The sequence below is a fragment of the Choristoneura fumiferana genome, chromosome 19, assembly GCF_025370935.1.
Source record: "Choristoneura fumiferana chromosome 19, NRCan_CFum_1, whole genome shotgun sequence".
Taxonomy (NCBI): domain Eukaryota; kingdom Metazoa; phylum Arthropoda; class Insecta; order Lepidoptera; family Tortricidae; genus Choristoneura; species Choristoneura fumiferana.
Window position 1 is genome coordinate 1,763,796 of NC_133490.1, and position 21,023 is coordinate 1,784,818.

The 21,023-nt window shown below is 37.8% G+C and overlaps 1 protein-coding gene across 1 annotated transcript in view; it reads left to right on the top strand.

Moving 5' to 3' along the window:
* Positions 1-7,241: 7,241 nt before the first annotated feature.
* Positions 7,242-21,023, top strand: part of LOC141438690 (uncharacterized) — a 78,815-nt gene continuing 65,033 nt past the window's right edge. The window contains exon 1 of the mRNA XM_074102595.1: positions 7,242-7,588. The gene's annotated coding sequence lies outside the window, so the exon portion shown is untranslated. The remainder of the gene's footprint in view (positions 7,589-21,023) is intronic.

Genomic DNA, 21,023 nt, shown 5'->3' on the forward strand with positions numbered 1-21,023 from the left:
AAATATCGAAGCAAAAATTGAAGTTCAGTGTTGTCACTTTATTGGGAAGTGTATGGGGTACCGGCACTTCGACCTGCAAGACATTTAAACAAAATACAGAACTGGAGCACAGTTACCCAGTGAGGGGCAAAGTAGCCTCGTTTTGCGGTAAATTCAATTCTCAACTGATTTATTTTTTCTACACTCAGCTTTGATCGCATAACTATATTTTTATAATAGTTTATAGCAGGTGGCAAATTCAGATGTTGTATACTTCGTATTTCAACTTGAGGTATTTTATTGCGCAGGCCAGTCATCCTTGGCCATCCCACATTAAATAGAAGTGACAAAGGCTACAAGTATATGACGTCATTGGCAACCCGATACGGTGGATACCAGCAGCACATCCAACGTATTTGTTAGTGGCACATTTCTATGGGATATTTTTAACCTTATATTGATGGCTTTAGTTTGAGGTCGTTATTTTTTTGATTAGATACCGATATTATCATCTCGGCAGAGCCGTCTTAGGTATGGTCTTAGGCCATGCGGGGCCCTGGAGCACACAAGGGCTTGGGACCCTTTTAGAAAGTAACATTTTTTCTGCTATGAATGTGCTATTTTATTTAATACACACATCAAATTATATAGTAAGTATGATTTAAATACCTACGGGATTTCTTTTGAACAAAATATCTTTTTATATTTCTTAGATTAATATAGAAAAAAGTGAAGATATTGGCCTTTCGGGAGCCTCTGAGCTGGGGCCCCTCCTGAGCTGGGGCCTCTCCTGAGCTAGAGGACCCTGGGCACGGACCCCGTGTGCTCTTATGGCAAAGATGGTATTGTATCTCGGCTTATATACATCCTACAGCTGGGCATAGGTCTTCTAGAATGAGAATGGGAGGCCTAGGCTTGTAGTTGCCACGCTAGCGCAGTGCGAATGAGGGCTATCGCGTATGAATTCGCCACTAGAGGCCTACTAGCGTGAGGTCTCCGAAATGTCAAATCTCATAGTTTTTGGGTGAGCTACGCGGGTTTATTTATAATTAGAATAGTTTTGTGAATATTTTGCAATATTTGAAATTAATTATGGCAAATATGCGTTCCGGGACAATGGATGTCTGTGTTTTGAGACAGTTTTGTCTTTCGGAAACTTTTGTCCTCCCTTTTTTCCGAACAAAACGGGGACTATGGAACACTGTGGCATGCACGTTATTTTTATGGTACGGTTTAAGGTGTATTAAATATGATTTTAATCTAAACTTTGTTTTCACGCCCGTAATAACAGACTTTGAAAGCCATACTTAAAAACCTCACGCAACAGTGCGCCATCTAGTGAGACACTTGTTATACGAGTAAATGCACCATTGAATTGCTCAGTGCTGAGGTTTATGCAGGTTAGGTTTTCCTTCAATATAAATCTTGAGGTAAATTTACAATGTGATTCATGAGCCGGCATTCAATATTGGGAGACGAACCGTTGGCAGGCCTCTCACCAGGTGGACTAACGACAACGTGAGAGTTGCGAGAAACCGGTGGATGCAATGGCTAGTTGTCTTTCATTGTGGCGTTCTCAGGGGAAGGTCTTTGTTCAGCAGTGGACGTCTTCTGGCTGATGATGATCATGATGATTCAAGATTTGGGGCCGGCAACGCATCCGTAACTCAATTTATGTTATGGGTGTCTATAGGCGACGAGTATTCCTTCCATTAGGTGATCCACCTGCTCATTCCCCCCCCTCCTCCATCTAATATCTTTCTAGGTGGATATGCCTATTATAATTATTGTCAAATAAACAATAAAATTTAGCGTTTTATTACAATCAGTTACTGCTAATTTGATATTTTGTTAATAAAACGACCACGTGGTCTCTTGCCTTCAACTACCATGAACCAACCGCTCCATTGTGTCCTGTTTACAGATAAGGGTAACGGTGCAAAAGAACTTCAGGATTCGCAGTTGCACAAGTGACGACGGTTTTTGGAGCAAACCATTGGAAGAGATCGCTCTGGAGCAATAAGGCCACCTATTTTGGCCCCTAATAGTTGGTGCTCAGTAAAGAGTTATTGTATTGTATTGGAGTAAGAGACTTGAAATTTGGCAAGCTTTAAGGTGATTGTGGTGCACTAAGGGTTTTTTTGAAAATCCCACGGAATAGAGAGCTAGCTGAATGAAGCCAAGGGATAAAGCTAGTATATACAAACACAGTGACAGATTCCCTCTGCCACCAGTCTTCCAAACTATCGTCTTGTACCCTGAACTCCAATAACGGAAAGCATTTAAAGTTCTTAACGACAGTCTCCCAGCGCCCGCCGAAGTGCGGGTACCGGGGAGGTTTAAAATGAAATTCAAATTTCAACAAACAAGCGTGTGTTAAAAAAAAGCGAAGGCCCGGGCTTTAAAAATCGAATCAGGGGCCGTCCTTGAGCGAGAGAAAAGGAGGCGTTCTTGCCGTCAACACATAAATCATATTTCTGGAGAATTTTTAAAAGTCCTATTGCTTTCGCGTATTTGCCATGTACTCCCCCCGGGGTGGCGTGTGTACTTACCCCCTCGTTTCCTAGTTCTGACGGAGGTACAGGGTGCGTGGCCTTGGAGTTCCTAATGTATTTTCTTCATGCTTTATGATTTGTGAAGAAAAATCGTAGCGTCCCTTTGGAAGTGTCTTAAAAACCTTCGTAAGAACCAAGAACTAGTTCGAAATATGTCGGGCATACCTCGATGCGACATACAATTATCAAAACTCTTTATTGTACATAAAAACACACGAAATTAACAGAACAGGATAATAAGATGTAAAAAGGCAAACGTATCCCTTAAAGGGATCTCTTCCAGTTAACCTTTGAATGATTGAAAGGATATCAGACTCAAGAGTAGACACTACGAGTATTGTGTCTAGGGTTTTTTTTATCCCTTGACAATTTTGGACAGTCCTATAAAGGCATTACATCAAATTTGTTTTGGGATAATGCTATATTCCTATAGGTAGAGTCATTCACGACGATGCGTGCCGTGGTTCTTATTACAATGTCATTAATGTCTAATTTGGACAAATCACGCCTTTTCGTGGAATGCCCTAGGTATAGTATCCTAAGCCTTTTTTGACGTGTTCATGATTGACCGATGGATCTCATTTTAATAATAGTACATTGTGTCTTAAGGGCGGTAAATAAGGAATTACGAACGAGAGTCTATTAAAAGCCCGAAGTCGAAGACTGAGGGCTTTAATGAGTCGATGTTCATAATTCTAGTACCGCCCGTGCGACATACAATGTTTTTCATCACATTTGCGAGTAAAATTTTATATTTCTAAAAGAAAAAATATAATTGTTCCAAATATTGGCGATACCTTAGGCTGCGCTCTTGGCAGCGTCGCCCTCCCCCTCCCTCAGCATGTGCCTGAGCCGCGTGTGCATGTGGTCCTGCTGCTACGCCATGCGCAGGGCCATCAGCACGGGCCGGACTCATTTACCGTCCTTGGGCTTCATGACAAGAAAATGTGTACGCGCAATGACTCATTTACCGACCACGGGATTCATGACAAGCACATTAAGGTCGAGGGTTTTATTTGGAGGGTTGCAACCAAGGTAGCCTGCATGTTTCGACACTGTTTACGAGCAAGTGTGATGAAAATAATCATACTAATCTAGGTAGAAGAAGGCTTCGCCGGTGATGGATACGCCATGGAGGGCACCATGTCTTGAAACTGACTGACTACTGAGGGTTTTCTGACAGGTAAAATATCGCTAGATGGCGTTAGTATCCTGAGGTCCGTTTGACATTACAGTCTAGCTTGTGATTGCTTGTGTCTATCACACACGTGATACAAACGTCAAAGTTGACAAGCGATTACTATACTAGCGCCAACTAGCCCGTCACGTCTAGGGTTGCCATATGAAAAATTTAAAAGTCCTGGCAGAAATCCTGACATCAGCCTAAAAGTCCTGACATTTCTTGTCACACTTTTAGTGGGGGAGGGGGGGAGGGGGGGAGTGACAGTGACTAAAATGGACAAACAGTACTTTATGGATGGCCCTTTGATGTAGGTTGAAGATGGTGCCGGCGCGGCACTGCGGTCCGCGGTGTACTGTATCGTGGATCTACGCTTGCCTTTCCGTTCGCCCGACTCCGCAGCCCCCTCCCCGGCACCAATTTTCTTTCTCTGAGGTCATTTCTAAAAATCCGGACATGCCCGAACAAATCCTGGCGTATGGCAACCCTAGTCACATCACAGGAAAACGTCACCCTACGGCAAAAAATCGGAGTTCAGGGACATCTGCTGGTGCTTGGCAGGCTTTGACTCTCAAGAGTGGAAAAGAACAAAAATTGTTAGCGTTATATGTGTATTTCAAATCTTTCTTTCTCTTTTTCACTCTTCATTTGGTCGCATTTCAGTAAATTTGAAAAAAAAAAACATCCAACTATGTTTTTTGAAGTTTTTTTTTTCTAAAATTATTACATTGTAGACAAACTAACCTCATCCACCGTCGTAGTGAACGGAACATAATTAAGAGCACTAAGTTTTGTGAACACGCTGTATATCGCTGAGGCGCCGCGGAGGAGCGAGGGCGGGCGCCGCCGCACGCAGCGCGTAGTATATGCAACAACCCAAGATGATACAACTGTTAAAAGCACATATTACATTAAAATGAAATCTACAAATAAAATAAAATTGCAAATACGTTAAATAGATACGATAGAGGGCAGGAGAGGGAGGGGAAGACCGAGACGTGCGTTTATGGTCATGTCAAAGAGAAGGTCAAGGACAATGTAAGCTCGTATCAGGAGCTCAAAGCACTGGCAGAGAGGCGTACAGAATGGCGATTACTGCACTGACAAGAACTAGGCTCTTAAATATAATGATGATACAGTGGCGTAGCTACCGGAAGTTTTTTTAGAAGTTTGACATTTGTGGCATGTTTGTGATTGGCTTACAACTAAATGAGCCAATCGCAAGCAAGACTGTAACTAACGTCAAACGGATGATATTGCGATGCTAAGCAAAAGTGATCTTGACGTGTTATTGAAAAACACTTTAAAAATAAGTCACAACAGCTATGTAAGAATTATCAAGGACATTATATATGTTCATTTAAAATCTTTTGGTTTCATATTTAATAAAAAGAAAGAAAGAAATAATACATTTATTCACATTCACAAAGACACACATATACAACAAAATCAAAACCAAAAAAATAAAATAAACAGCAACACACAAATAAAACAAAAAAGAAATACAAAAATGAAAATACACGATTTTGTGTGTCCCCGCAAAAGTGAAACGGCCGCTGACTCAGCATTATGCTGAGACGTTAGACGCCTGCAGCGCTGGTATTCTGTCAGAACCGTATGTGACTCACGGAATGACATAAACAACAATTAAACAATTGTTTTAAAGAGTTTTTCAATAAAAACACTCGTCAAGACTGTTTACCCTTTTTCTAAATAATTAAACGAAGTGCCTATGACGATATTTCACCTGAGAAATCTTCATTGAAAAGTATGGGGGATGACGGTTGCAGTTGCGTTGCAGTTGAAATGCAGACTCTGTAACGGCCCTAGCTAAATGCCATGTCTATGTACTTCTATTTTGAATTCAATCACTAGTTTCGGTTTAAGGATCATTTTGTTGCGACGCCGACATTTTTCACGCGCTAAACAAACACGACCGGTCAGCTGGTCACGGCCGCCATTGCATACACAGCGCCACCAGTGGCCAAAAAAGAAACTATTTTACGATGTGCCCGGTATAGAGCTAGGAATATCGTCGAATGCGTTGCTCTAATCGATCTGCCGTATTATTTCTCAGGCACATCGTGATATGCCTGGCCAACGTTTAGGCATATCATGAAATGGCGGCGTTTCACGATATGCCTAGGAATTTCGTGATCTGGCGGATTTTACGATCGGCCGCCGACATCTATATTTCAAACCGGCTGAAACCGGAAATGTATTATCTGCTTTTCCCGCTTATACTGCGCCCAGCACACATGTGGTGGGGCACTAGGAAGAAAGCGGGCGAAGAAAAAATGAGGGAGACGAAAAACTAGAGCAGGACGGAAAAGTGGGCGAAAAACGAAAAATTTCACCCGCCCCCCACCACCCGCACGCACACACGCGTGGGTATAGCGCGAAGGAATGGTCTTGGTCATCGGTGGACATTTCCTGGTTTAGATTTTTTTGTTAGAATATTTGTTTTGAGGGTTTAAAATCTTATTGTTAACGGTTGGTTGTGTAATGATAATAAATATGACAATGTCACTACTTAATGTGAAAAACAATATTACAGATAAGTAAGGATGTTTTTACAGTTCGAGAGTACAATCAAGATCATAGAACTATTTAAAATCAATACAACACTAAGCATTCAAATAAAATAATAAGTAATGTGTTGTGCTTACGTACTTATACAATTTAAATGTTTTATTTTGTTTAAATTAAGGTATCTAATTACTTCATGGCGGCCATTGAAAGTTTTTTTCAAAATATACAATGCTTTAATAGTAATTATTTAGCCGACTTTTCTGGCTAAAAGGAACGTATCGATGTGTGATAAATAAAAATTATTAGGCACACATGAAAGTTATGTTATTAAGTATTTACACCCAGGACCACAAAGTTATCATTTTTAGAAAGGAAATTATAATAAAAGAAGTGTAACTTAACATTTAATTTTGTCTTCCGCTAGTTGTAATAAAACGCATAATGGTAACATGTAATTGTATACCAAACACAGTTCTGTGCAGATTATAGTTGCCTAGATGTGTAATTACACGGCTTTAAATAACATACTGATTACCTATTGCTTCCTGGTATAGATTCTTTATAATTGGAAAATGCACTTGTTTTTGCAAAATCATTTATACTCGTACTTAGTTACTGCACGTAGTATTACATAACAATGTAGTCAATGTTTAGCTAATTTTTGACAGTTTTTTTTTGTTAAACAACACCGTCGAAAAAAAAGAAAACCCCTTAAAATATGACCGTGTTTTTTGACATACGATAGAATTTTTCAAAACAATTCCCGTAATGAAGAAGTAGAATTGTTATTGAGGCTCATGAATTCAAGTGAAAATTTAAATCTTTGCCAATGCGAAGTGAACTTTATCGTATTAGTTTAGGGGTGAGTTTCGGCGGCGCGCACCCCGGAAAGGGCACACGGAGTTCCCGCAAGTATCAAGGCTGTTCCCTCCTCGGGGAGGCTATTGTAGCATGTTTTTATACCCAAAAATTTTAAGTCAGTAGGCGCTCGAACTCTGAGCGGCAAGAACGTTTTTATTATTATTAATATATATTTATATTTCGTTTTCATTTACAAGTTTTTCCATGGTTCATAATTTTAATATTTTTATACCGTTTTATACAACCAAGTGTTTATAGATAGGCGATAATTACAACGTACGACAAACTTTGCATAAAACGAGAGGGAAACAAAATTCGCTAAAGTTTCCAAGTTCCCAAGTTTGACAGTTGGAGGTTCGGAATTTGAAAAATTGACGTTTCAACTTTAAAGATGGCGGCGTGTGTGTTCGCTTGCTCGGCCGGGGTCGCTGCCCTCGCGTAGGATGCTCAACTACCAGCAATTTTGACGTCTGCTTTACCCGTAAGTACTGAGCCTAAATCAATCGCATTCTAGAATTATTGATGCCCTATTATATAAGGGTGCGTTCATAAAATGTCACATGAATATTGTATGGGCATAACTGTGTGTGTGCAGTGCACACTACGATTGTTTTTATCGCCGCCAGTAAATTAGAGGGGTGATAGTGGATACTGAGTGACTAGTGTGGTATTGATTTTTTCCCTCATTCTGTTAAATTTTATTTATCGTAGAACCGGACACGGCTATGACGTGCGTGCCCTGCCTTAGCATTGTGACGATAAATAAAGAAATCGGACCGGCTACCGCCATGTTCTAATTTCGAAGTTGACAACTGTGATTCGTTCGCAAAGTTCGATTTTGATTGGAAACTGAAGGAATGCGATCCCCATAGTTTTAAGTTTACTGTTTTTTTGCAGGTTATTGTGATTCGATTTTTGTTTTTTTTAAGGGTCTATAGATTTTGACGGAGTTTGTTTGGCAGGTTGCGTTGTTTGATTAAGAACGGTTCAATATTTTCTTGTTATTTCCTATAGGGTAGAAATCTAAGTACAAAACACCTGACGCAGAACAGTTTTTACAAATGCAATATCACTAAAGTAGTTTTGTATGTTTTAACTTAGCCTAGATTGTTTGCAAGGGATCAAATCCTTTACAATATTATTTTAAAAAGCTTGGATACAACTTGTAACATTCGTGCGTAAGTTTGTAAGTACCTATGGTTTCAAAATTTGCAAACCATTTCTCGACCTCTTTCCGGTATGAATTGAACTGAAATATGGCATATACATATACTTTATGTAAGTTTGATGACACTATAATCTGGTTGAGAAATTCTGGTAGTCCAGCCAGCCAGCGTCTTCGCAGGAGTGAACTCTTCAACGGTTAATGGCATCGACTTGAAACTGTCCTGAATGAAAATCGTTTTGAATAAATTTCCTTCTCGAAATTCCTAACTCATCACACGAATGTGATTTTGTTTGTTTCTTACGCTTTCACGCTTAAATAACGCAACCGATAATGATGAAATTTGATATGAAGTTCGAGATCTTTGGAAGGACGGGATAGTTTTGTCCCGGAAAATTGAATATTTCCCAGGGGAAACTTCTTCGCAGATGGAGTCGCGGGCAACAGCTAGTAATGTATAAAAAAATCTGTGAGAAGACCTGTGATCTTCAGTGGAACCTATAGGTATAGGTCGAGTTGAGATGATGACTATACTGGAATACCTGTGTATTTACCTAGCCCTCTTATTCTGGGAGGAAGCCTATTCCCTGCAGTAGGACGTAGGTATATATGTTGGCGGCCAACCGTAAAATCCGCCAGATCACGAAATTCCTAGGCATATCATGAAATGGCGCCATTTCAGTCATTGCGTTTCTTGCCATTGAGTTTCTTGCCGGATTCTTCTCAACAGAGGTTTTTCCGAACCGGTGGTAGATTTTTTTTGACATTTCATAAGAGCTTGTTAAAGCCTAAATTGAATAAAGATATTTTGACTTTGACTTTGACATGCCGAAAAAAAAATGTAGGTACGACGAGCAAACCGAGGGGTATGAATTGTGACCACAACGCACGAGCCGAGCGAGCGAAGCGAGCGTGCCGCGCTAGCGGCCGGCGAATTGCCAGACCTGATATGGCGGCGTTTCATGATATGTCTAGGAATTTCATGATGTGCCTTAACTGGCCAAATCAGGAAATGGCGGCGTTTCATGATATGCTTAGAAATTTCATGATCTGCCTAAACGTCACTAGGCAAATCGTTAAACGGTCAGTTTTTAACGATATGGCGGATGTCCCTTAGCAAATTCATGAAATGGCGCCATTTCACGATATGCCTAGGAATTTCGTGATCTGGCGGATTTTACGATCGGCTGCCGACATATACATAAATAAGACCGAGATAATGATGATGTTATGTTGTATGACTTTTTAGGGTTCCGTTCACGAAGGATAACAAACACCACCCTATTACTATCGCATGTGATCGTCTGTCACAGCACAGGGCTATATTCAAGAACCTTAATAGATAGACAGCTGGCATTTGCACATAATAATGTATTTTATTGCCGCTGTAACAACAAATAATCTTTCCCCCCATACAAGAAACAAATCATTTTTCATTTCAAGAATATCATTAATTTTACTTAAGATCTCGGGACACGTGATTTATAAAACTATTTAGAAAGATAAAACGGTTCCAAATTTACGATTATAATTATAAAGGAACGGTCCGACTAGTTTCGATCTTTCCGGAAGATATTTTTCAAGGGTGAGTGCGTGGCGCAACCGTCTGACTTATTGGTAATTACAGTACCTGGCATAAAGATTGCACATGGGTCTTGGGAAAAAGACAATTGGCTGTTCACGACGATTTCCGAACACTGGCGACCGTCCATCAATCATCTTATTTATTAAGTGACGTTTTATATCAAATAAATACTGCACCTTTATGGACTTAATTAGTTTACGTCAAATCAATGACATGTAAACTTCGGATATCTATAGAGAGCTGTTGCAACTACTAGAAAAAGGATAGTTCCCTCTTTTTCTTAAAGATGCCATCGAATTATTAATTCATTCACTTTTCGTTCATTCACTCACTTATTCATTCATTCAGTCATTCATTCATTTCACTTATTCATTCATTCATTTAACTTATTCATTCATTCATTTCACTTATTTATTCATTCATTTCTGGAAGCCCGTCGTATCGCCTAATGTCGTTTGTCCTAAAGTAATGTTTGTCCTAATGATAGATTGTCCTAACACCTGAAACAGAAAATATTTCATGAATTGGTTACTTAAAATGGAACAGGTTAGGTTAGAATTATTTTATAAATTTCCTGAAAAGTCTTTGGTTGTATAATTAACAATTAGGTCAATCGAAAATAGAACAAACATTACATTAGGACAAACAATCATTAGACGATATGATAAAGAACCTTTATTTCTTTTATACTGATTATAGAAGAGTATTGACTAGAGAGTCATCAGGCACTGCGGCACTATTACAGACTACAGTAGGTTGTTTCTTAACTGTAACCTGAAACAGATGAATCATGGAGTTTTCAGAGTTGATTCACAATCCCACTAGAAACACTTAAAAGTTAATAGCATTAAATGGTTATTCAAATAACTACTAAGAATGTCTGAGAAATGAGTCACTGTCGCCCATCTTTAGTCACAATGTTAAACAATAGACCACCGATTGCGAAAATAGATTTTTTAAAACGTTTAAATAGATATAAAATCGATTTTTGTGAATAGATTAAAGAATAAATTTTTTTTATAATATAAATATAAGAATATGTTATAAAAAAAGATTGTTGTCGTTTTCAGGGTTCCGTACCCGAAGTGTCAAATGGCACCATATTAATGTCGCCACACTGTCCTAGTCTCCATATGTCTGTCTGTTTGTATAGGGTTACATGTCAAGAACCATAATAGTCGGACTGCCAAAATTTATACGTACCTAATGTGAATTTTATTATAGTAGTATATTCAAAGAATAATGAAAAAAAAGTAAGGGGTCCCAACAAACTAATGTGAAATACCGGCGTATATTTTGCTTAAAAGCTGGACTCTGTGAACACTGGATTTTATAATTACGGCTTTTTTATAACTCATAGGTATATTTTGACACAACCTGCAAATTTGTACGGAACCTTTGGATCGCCAGTCCGACTCGCTCTTGGCCGGTTTTTTATAATACGGGTCCCTAAACATATGTATTGCCTAATATAGACTTGCCGCTCCTGTGTCCTTTATACGTGGCTAGACCATGCGTCATTGCGGCTTGTTGCACGATACAACCTTATTGCATTCTTGTGACATCACATCCGGAGAATCAGATGCTTTATGAGGCCTTTAAGGTGCAGGTACCATCAGCCAAATATGTGGTCTACCACCCTAAAGTTGATAATCGTTTGCATGTCATAAAACAATAATGCCAATAGACGTGTCTGTCAACTTGAAAGTTCGACTTTAGCGACATATTCGTTTGATAGGAACTTGTTTAAAAATTGATAGACCACTTATTTTGCTGATGGTACCTACCTCGTCTCACTGACAACACACACTGGTTAAATTCGCAGAAAGTTCAATACGCAATCTGTCCATGAAAAAAATTCACAAAATGATTTTGTCTACCGTATACGTACGTATAATCAATTTGTCTTAAATGCATTTGGTCTAAGTCACAGGTCGCCTAGAATGCAAGTCGTCTTAAATTATTTATTGAATTAGGATGCGTGCAGAGTTATATCAGATCAATATATCGCTTCGTGATGTTATTTTTCTATGCGTCAAGCGCATACGCGTATAAGTTTCTTTGCGCGGTAGAATCTGGAATACGGAAATTCATCGGAGAACTAGTCACCGACACAGCTCGAAGAATATGCAAGTTAAAGTGGTGATGGGTAGGCCACATCGCTCGAAGAACAAAGTCCTCGAGTGGCCATCATGGACCGGAAGATAAAGCGTTCGCAGGGTCGATTTGTAGTATTCGAAGATGGCGGATGTAGACAATATCTAGTTTTGCTATTTCTGTTTCTTTGGCTAGTTGAAGTATAATTTTGATAGTGTTTTATGCGGCGAGTGAACAGTGATCCCAAAATTCTATATTGCTCTCGTGTCTAACATTTTTTAATGCGCAAGTTGTCTCCACGTGGTTTCTGGAATCTTACTATCAAGTTGCAAAAACTACAATCACCGTACAACGTGCCTCTCAAAGAGAGTTTACCTTGACACTGGTGAAATTGTCCTATTAATTAGGACAGAAAAGCCATATTTTCGCAGACCTTTCACTCACTGGCGTGCAGTGAGTCAGTTCCAGGGTAGGCAGCTGCTAGTTTGCGCCTGCAGCAGCGCTCCAGCCCACCGCAGCAGCTATACACGAGGCCAGAATTATGTCAAATAAAATCACACAAAAAACAATCGAATGACAATGGAATAAAGCTTAAAATTAAATTGAGACGTCGACCTTGGCCGCCGCACGCGCCGCAAATACCGTTACGTCATCGCTCAAGGATAATAAGTCATAAGTCTATAAAAAAACAATTTTAATTTCGACTTTATTGGGCGAAGTCAAGGTTTCATTTGTAATGGCGTATTTAGTTATTTTGAGCATGGTTTCAATTAATTGGTTTGTACGGGGCAGTCCTGCCCGTATCGTGTTGTGACGTCACTAGGGTTGTCACTATAGAATCCAAAATAAAATATTTTGGATTTTATTGCTTATATTTTTTTATGCATGGTGTCAAAAAAACCTGTACGATATGAAGCCACATTAATGCCACTAATTACTAATACGATACAAGTGGAAAACATTGAAATTCGAAAATAAAAATAAAATGTTTTGTATGGAGATAAAGTCTACTTCCATAAGAAACTTATTTTTGCGAATTAATATATTTTTCTACTTTTTTCGTATTAAAGAGGCACAAATTTGTGCCCAAATGACTGTTATCCTGATTAAGGTAAACGCACTGTGTGTTCGTCACTGTCCCAATAGTTGTCATCTTTAACCTTATGTCATTAGCAATAGAGATGACAGCAGGGTGTCGTCTATTGGATATTCGCGTGTCGAGCACTCGGTCGTTTACCTTAGTAATCAGTAGCCTTAATGTGGGTATAAATTATGGTACAGGATTTTTTAACACCGTACACACCATGCTATTGATTACCGCTAACTTTAAGGGAATCTGTTCATCCGTTTGGGAGTTACGATGCCATAGACAGATAATTATTAGACAGACAGTCAAACTTATAACCCCCTTTTTTGCGTCGGCGGTTAAAAATGAGCTTACCTAACCGACTTATAGTTTGGGTTAACGTTTTGTGTATGTGGTATGCCGGTTATGGGCAATAAAGTGATCATCATCATCATCATCATATTAGCCGTAGCCAGTCTGTAAGATGGAACTTTAAGCTTCCCTGTGTTTCTAGTAGCCTTTGGCTTATCGACGTTAGTGGGAAAATCACATATGTTCTTCCTAACATACATGATTATTTCAAAAACATAAAGCGACGGCAGGGTTAGGATACCTGTTTCCTTAAAAAAAGATCTTAAAGATTCACTCGTCTTCAAATTATAAATTGCTCTAATGGCTCTCTTTTGTAAGATAAAAAATGACTCAATGTCTGCAGCAGATCCCCATAAAATAAGGCCGGACGAAATAATGCTATTAAAGTAAGCAAAATACACCAACCGTGCCGTCGCCACATCGGTTAGCTGCCGTATTTTCCAAATTGCAAAAGCAACAGAGCTTAATCTACCTGCGATTGATGTGACGTGAGGTCCCCTCCCCACTGTAGTTTAGAATTGAGCGTTATTCCTAAAAATACTTTTGATTTTGGAAATTCAAAAGTTACATCATTTAACTTTATATTAGAAACTGAATTCGAGTTCGATGAATTTATCAACGAGAATTTAATAAATTTGGTTTTCTCAGGATTTAGTAACAAATTATTGGCAGCAAACCATGCGAATATCATGGACAGGGTTTTATTGGGTTCAATGAAGTCGGTATCTATTCTACTAACCTTGAACAGTAAAGACGTGTCGTCAGCAAACATAACTATGCTCGACTTTTGGCTTACCATATAAGTTAGGTCATCTATACAGCTATTAAAAATAAAAGCTAAAGTTGGAGCAACGACATCTAAAATCGAATGTGGAATCTTAACTGAGACGCCCCACAAGTTTTCCGTTTTTTTACTTTTAATAATCTAAAAGTCTTAATGATGTCACAGGGAGACATGCGCGAATTTAAAATTACATATGTTTGGAATAGATACATTTTGTTTTAAGAGCGATTCAGCTAACTTTGAGGAAGACGCGAGACATTTTGTCGTTTCGATGGGGATTTTAGAGAAGGTATTAAACTCGTAAGCTACTTTAACCGCGTCCTTTTCTAATACGTTTTTAATCTTAAATGATTTAGAGCACTCTGCGTTCTTACGTCGACCGGTTTCAGTATTTATAATTTTCCACTGTTTTAATTTTGTCATTTTAGGACTTAATTTTATTAATTACATGAGCTGTTGTTGCTTTATAATATATAATTTTGAATAATCTCTGGCGTAATGGTGGAAACGTTCATAGTGGTACACGATTTCTTATCATAAATATCATATAAGACGTCCCTATTCCTACGTATTCCGGGTGTGGCCCATTCATTGAATGACAGTTTGTTTCCTATTTTAATATGTTTTTCATTACACGTTTTATCGTATTACTCGCATACAGTATTTAACAATATTTTGAAATTTTCGTTTGGATTTTTAGTATTTACTTTTAAATTGTTTACTTTTTGCGCGATGTTTGTTTGTTCAACGGCCTAATTTCTATGGTTTGATTAACACCGCCCCTAGCCCGAGGTAACTTCACTGTTTGAGCTTGTGATCCGACCGAAATCCACTGAATCGAAGTGGTTACGTCTCTGGTGGGTTCATTAAATAAGAAATTTAAATTAAAGGATTTTAAAACAGAAATAAGCGGGTCTTTTCAACAGATTGTGATATAATATCGATATTAAAGTCCCCGCAGACCATCAGCGCTTTATTACGTTTTACTGATTTCCTTAGAACATTTTCCATAGTAGGTATATATAAACAAAGGAATATTCTAGTTTGGTGGTCTATATATACATAAAATTAAATACTGTTCCGTTTCCGCAGAAGCGATCTCGTATACATGTTCAACAGAATGGCTGGACAGGTCTTTGCGTTCTTTGAACTTTAAACCATTTTTCACTTATATGAGAGACCCGCCACCTGTTGCAGATTCTCTGCAGAAGGCGTTGGCTATTGCATAATTATTTACATTAAATTGCATTGAATCTTTTTTTAGCCAGGTTTCTGTTAAGCAAATAACATCTAAGTTTAACTTTTCTGAGTTATTCTAAATCTAATATTTTGCCAGTGAAGCGATTCATATTTTGATGTAGAAATGATAGACTACTTTGCTTCTCTATTGTCGGTGTAGATAGTTTACGGAATTAATAAAACATGCTAAGGATTTAACAAGCTTGTCGGAGGTCAGTCGGTAGTCACTAATAACATTATTAGTGTCAAAAAATAAAAAGTCACTATGACTACTCGTCATCTTAAACAATAATTTGTTTAAACGATATACATAAATGATTATTGGATTTATTTAGAGATTGTAAAACACATGAAAAAATAAATAAATTTAACATCACAACTAAGTGACAACCCTATCGTTTCTTTTTTCTCTTACTGAAAATGAGTTTCCTCTTAAAAACGACGTCATAACATTTAAATTATTATCAGTTCGTTTTATGGGACAAGGTTTTGCTTAGGCCGAATGGAAAAACCAGTCAAGTGCGAGTCTGTCTTCAACACCGATGGGATCCGTACTATTGTCTATAAGATGGAGCAAAATGTTAACAAAGTGATTGATAATTGCACAACAGGTGCACAGAAGCCACCGTTTTATTTGAGACTGAGTATTATATCTATCCGAGTTGCAGGCGAGGACAGTTACGTCAAGTGTCAAATAGGTTTATTAAGTTTTACACTTCAACTGCGATGAAATTAAACAGAAACATAGCATATAGGTATACAATACTCTGTTTTTATTGTATTCTTATTTTCTACAATAACGTATTGCCTTTGTTTCTGCATAAACCCTTCGTTTGCGCATCCAAACGCACTTGGCCGTTTTTTACTTTTTCACACCTAGCTGCAAGGTCAACAAACTGTCTTAAGTATCAATTAAAAAAAAAAACAAAACAGCAGCAAAACTATCATTGCGTGTAATTGACATCTGCATTGGCGAAGGCCGCGAAGGGTTTACCCAGAGCGAATGCCAAACCCGCATATCCGACGAATTTGAAAAACCCCGCGTATAAACACCCGAGAAAGTATATAAAACCACAGATTAAGTAATAGTACTAGGTAAAACCCGTTTTTTGCACTTAGCACATTTTTAATCTGGCGTATAATTATAAAAATACTAGTTGTTGCTGGCGACTCCGTCTGTATATAATTAATACTAATAATTATTTAATAAAAAAAAATATCGTATTTTTTTATGTAGAGATACAATGTATAATAATAATTAAAAATAATACACTGGAACAAAAATAAATTAAACTATTCACATAAAACTATCCTAAACTTAAAATACTTATATTAAATAAAAAAAAACCTGAAACTAAAACAAATTACTAAATTGTTAAATTGTACCAAAATCGGTCCAGCGATTTAGGAGTGAAACGTAGACAATGAAATAAATAGACAGAAAAATACTACAAAACCTTTGGCATTTTTATTATTAGTTTAAATCGATTTTAGAATTTCACAATAGCTAAAGAGAAAAAAAAAACAAAAATGATTTAAGTTTATTTTAAATTAATAGAAAAAATAAATATTTATTTAATAAAACAAATTAAACAGTACAGGAAATGTTATATTATGAATTTATTTACTTATACGTACAATTTACAATACAATTTTTTCTTTACCTACGATAACATATTTAATTAACTAATGATGATTATTTTGCAATGTCATTTTATTTATTTTCCTTGCATTTTATCCTTTACTTTATGCTTTTAATTACTGCATAAGACAGCAAATACAGGAAATGGACACCAGTAAAACATATACACTGTGCTAATTTTGATTTCCGTTAACTTTAATTTAAAGGGACAATCGACAGGTCAAATGAAGTTAATATCTCTAAGACACTAGTGGTCTAACTCTTATTGTTTAAATGATAATCAAGAGTTAAGATATAGTTATTTGTGTCACAAGGGAGCAAAATGGTGTATTTACGGCGAGGGCGTACATTGAATCCAGAACGTAGCGAAGGATTCTGCAACAGAATCCTGAGCGTAATGAGGGATTCAAGTGTTAAGCCCAAGATGAAAGTAATTTTGCTCCCGAGTGGCTCATACAACTTTTCACACCGAGCATTAAGAAATTTGAAAAAATAAATCTAAATATTATTAAAGAACAATCAGCATAGAAAATGGCGTGGCTTTACAATTATCAACTTCAAAAAATGGCATTTGCAATAAAACACTAAGAAAAGCCTTGAAAAGAAAAGTTGCACTTTGCTCCCTCTCGTCAGGGAGGAAAAGTTACTTTTCTGAAGGAGAGCTGTGAAAATTTAATTATTAGCAGTATTTAAAACAGCGTAAAGGTCGTTAGGTTATGATGTTTTTTCAAAATCCATAACTAATCCGTTTTTAGGGCTCCGGAGCCAAAATGGCAAAAACGGAACCCTTATAATTTCGCCATGTCTGTCTGTCTGTCTGTCTGTCCGTCCGCGGCTTTGCTCAGGGACTATCAATAGACAATTTTGCACGGATATAATGTAACTATGCCGACAAAATGGTCAATAAAAAAAATCATAATTTTTTTTTTTTAGGGTACCTCCGATAGACGCAAAGTGGGGGTGATTTTTTTTTCTCGTCCATCCCTATGGTGTGGGATATCGTTGGATAGGTCTTTTAAAACCATTAGGGGTTTGCTAAGACGTTTTTTCGATTCATTGACTTTTTTGCGAAATATTCAACTTTAGTGCAAATTTTCATTTAAATCGAGCGCCCCCCCCCGCTAAAATCTAAACCGGTAAGTAGAAAAATTTGAAAAAATTCAGGATGGTAGTAAGTATATCAAACTTTCAAGGAAAACTACAACGGCTAAGTTTGCTTCAGAATTATTAGTAGTTTTACTCTTAAATAGCAGCCTAAGGTATAAAAATATAACTAAACTTGGAAGATTCCGTATAAAATACGAAATCCTTAGAAAAATATTACTTATTTTTTTCGTAATGGCTACGGAACCCTATTTTGGGCGTGTCCGACACGCTCTTGGCCTGTTTTTAAATCATGTGTGTGTCTTTTGAAATATGTGTAGTTTGTCAAAGAAAGTTGGTTGGTTGGTTATTTAGAAAAATATGGCTCTGTCCATAGGAGGTCAATTTTGCCAGTGTCTAGTAGGTTTTGCCGTTGTACGGTAAAAAAATTCTAGAAAACGAAATATGAGAGGTAATGGTGGATAAACGATCGTCAAAGAAAGTTAAAAATGTTGATTTTTTTGATGTCTGTCTTATGTTTCACGTCAATATGTCACTTGTCAAGTTTATTTATTTTACAATTTAGATATTAAAAGTGTCTGTGAAGCTATAATATGCATGAAAAAAATTGTTCTTAATCTTTTTTTCAATTTGACAAAAAAGTTGATTATTTTTGGAAATGCCAGATCTAAAGGATAACATGAAGGAAGCCGTATTTATAAAGATTTGAGATTTCCTCATTAACGTGGATAAGCCAAAGGCTACTAATAACTAGAAACACAAGGAAGTATATCCAACTAACGAAGACGATCGGATGGCTAAGTGGTTAGAGAACCTGACTACGAAGCTTGAGGCCCCGGGTTCGATTCGACATTGTAGGTCACATCATTGTAGATCAAGCCGGGTTCAACAGAGGTTTTTCCGAAACGGTGGTAGATTTTTTGTGACTTTGATAAGAGCCTAAATTGAATCGCGAAAGTTTTTTACTTTACTTTATATTCGAGCGGGCAAATGAGCATGCAGGTGCCGCCCATGGACACCGGTAACACGAGGGGTATCACAGGTGCGTTGCCGGCCCTTAGATCCCTAAGATGATTCCTATTTTCATAGGCCACCACAGAACCTTGCCCGAACGACATTATAGTCATTTGATAAACATTGTTAGAGAGAATTTGGGCCAATCAACTATTTTACCGACACTTTGGACGTCTCCTGCGTTACCAAAATTGTCTCTGGCGTTACCAAAAAATCGTACTTCCAACAAGATATTTCACGGTTTAATAGCTTAAACTTACGTAGGATGGCATGTATTAATGTACACCATGTATTAAACAGACAGAAAAAACATGTTTACTTAAAAAATCTGCAATTGTTTGAAAAATGTCGCGGACAGATAAGTGTCGGTAAAAAAGTTGATTGACCCATTTAAATTATATACTACGACTACTCGTAGGTACTCTAGCTGTTGCCAGCGACTCCGTCCGCGTCGAACTCGTCTATCGCCATCCCGCGGGAACTATGCAATTTTTTATTTCATTTTATATAAGAAGGGGCAAACAAGCATGCGGGTCACCTGATGGGAAGCAACCACCGCCGCCCATGGACACCTGCCAACACGAGGGGTATTACAGGTGCGTTGCCGGCCCTTTGAGAGACTGATAGGCTCATTTTTTTAAAACACTGTCCCAGGAAGCTGGTTCCATACTTTAGTCGTCGTAGAAAAAGTCGCTTAAAGCGGACGGTGCTAGATTGCCAATCATCAAGGTGGTGAGGATGAAATGTATGACGCCTGCGCGAAGTAAGGCAGTGAAACCTAGCTGCAGGCAACAATCTGAATAATTCATCTGAACACTCCCCATGATATATTATATGCAATTTTCCGGGATAAAAACTATCCTAAGTCCTTCCCCGGGACTCAAACTATCTGTATATCGAATTTCATCTAAATCGGTTCAATAGTTTAGACGTAATGAAGTAACAAACAAACAAATAAATAAACAAACAGACTTACAAACTTTCGCATTTATAATATTAGTGGGATGATAAGGTTCCATGGTGGCCCAGGAATTAAATTCGTTGACTGTATATGAATACTATAATTATTACAGAATATAGGCGTGATGTTTGTGTGTGTGTATAATTATTACATAACCAAAGGAAATACTTAGGGATCTTTAAAAAACGAGCCTACCAATTCCTTAAAGGGTCGGCAACGCACCTGTGATTCCCCTCGTGTTGCGGGTGTCCATGGGCGACGGTGATCGCTCTCCATCAGGTGACCCGTCTGCTCGTTTGCCCCCTCGTTTTATAAAAAAAAAACTTACCATACGTGGAGACATAGATTTTCCCGGGGGATTTTTAGCACATTACAGCATGACTAATGATTAATCGGATGATTAATTAATTCCGTCTGCCATACAGATAGACTTAATGCGTCACAGTAAAATACGAGATATTACCAATTTATGTAATCAGCCGGCTCAGGCGCCGTTCCTAAAAAAATACTTCACGCAATTTTTATCCACACGCAAATGTAAATTTGTGTAGCGGTCTCAATGAAAATCGGACGGGTAAAACCACATTCTTTAACCTTTCAAATTGGACTATAAGCGTTTATTATTAAAGTGGTTTTCGCTCTGTATCGAACTATAAGAATGTTTCGACATTGTATGACTTAGTTTTTTTAGGTTTTGTTTAACATGGAGTAACATAAAGTTACTACTCTATGATAAACAAGTATTTGATATGCTATGATATGCTATCAATGAGCTATGCTATGCGAGAAATATCTGTAACACCTTCTGTGTTTTAAGTTTTTATTAACTTCAACATCATCATCATCCCAGCCTATATACGTCCCACTGCTGGGCACAGGCCTCCTCT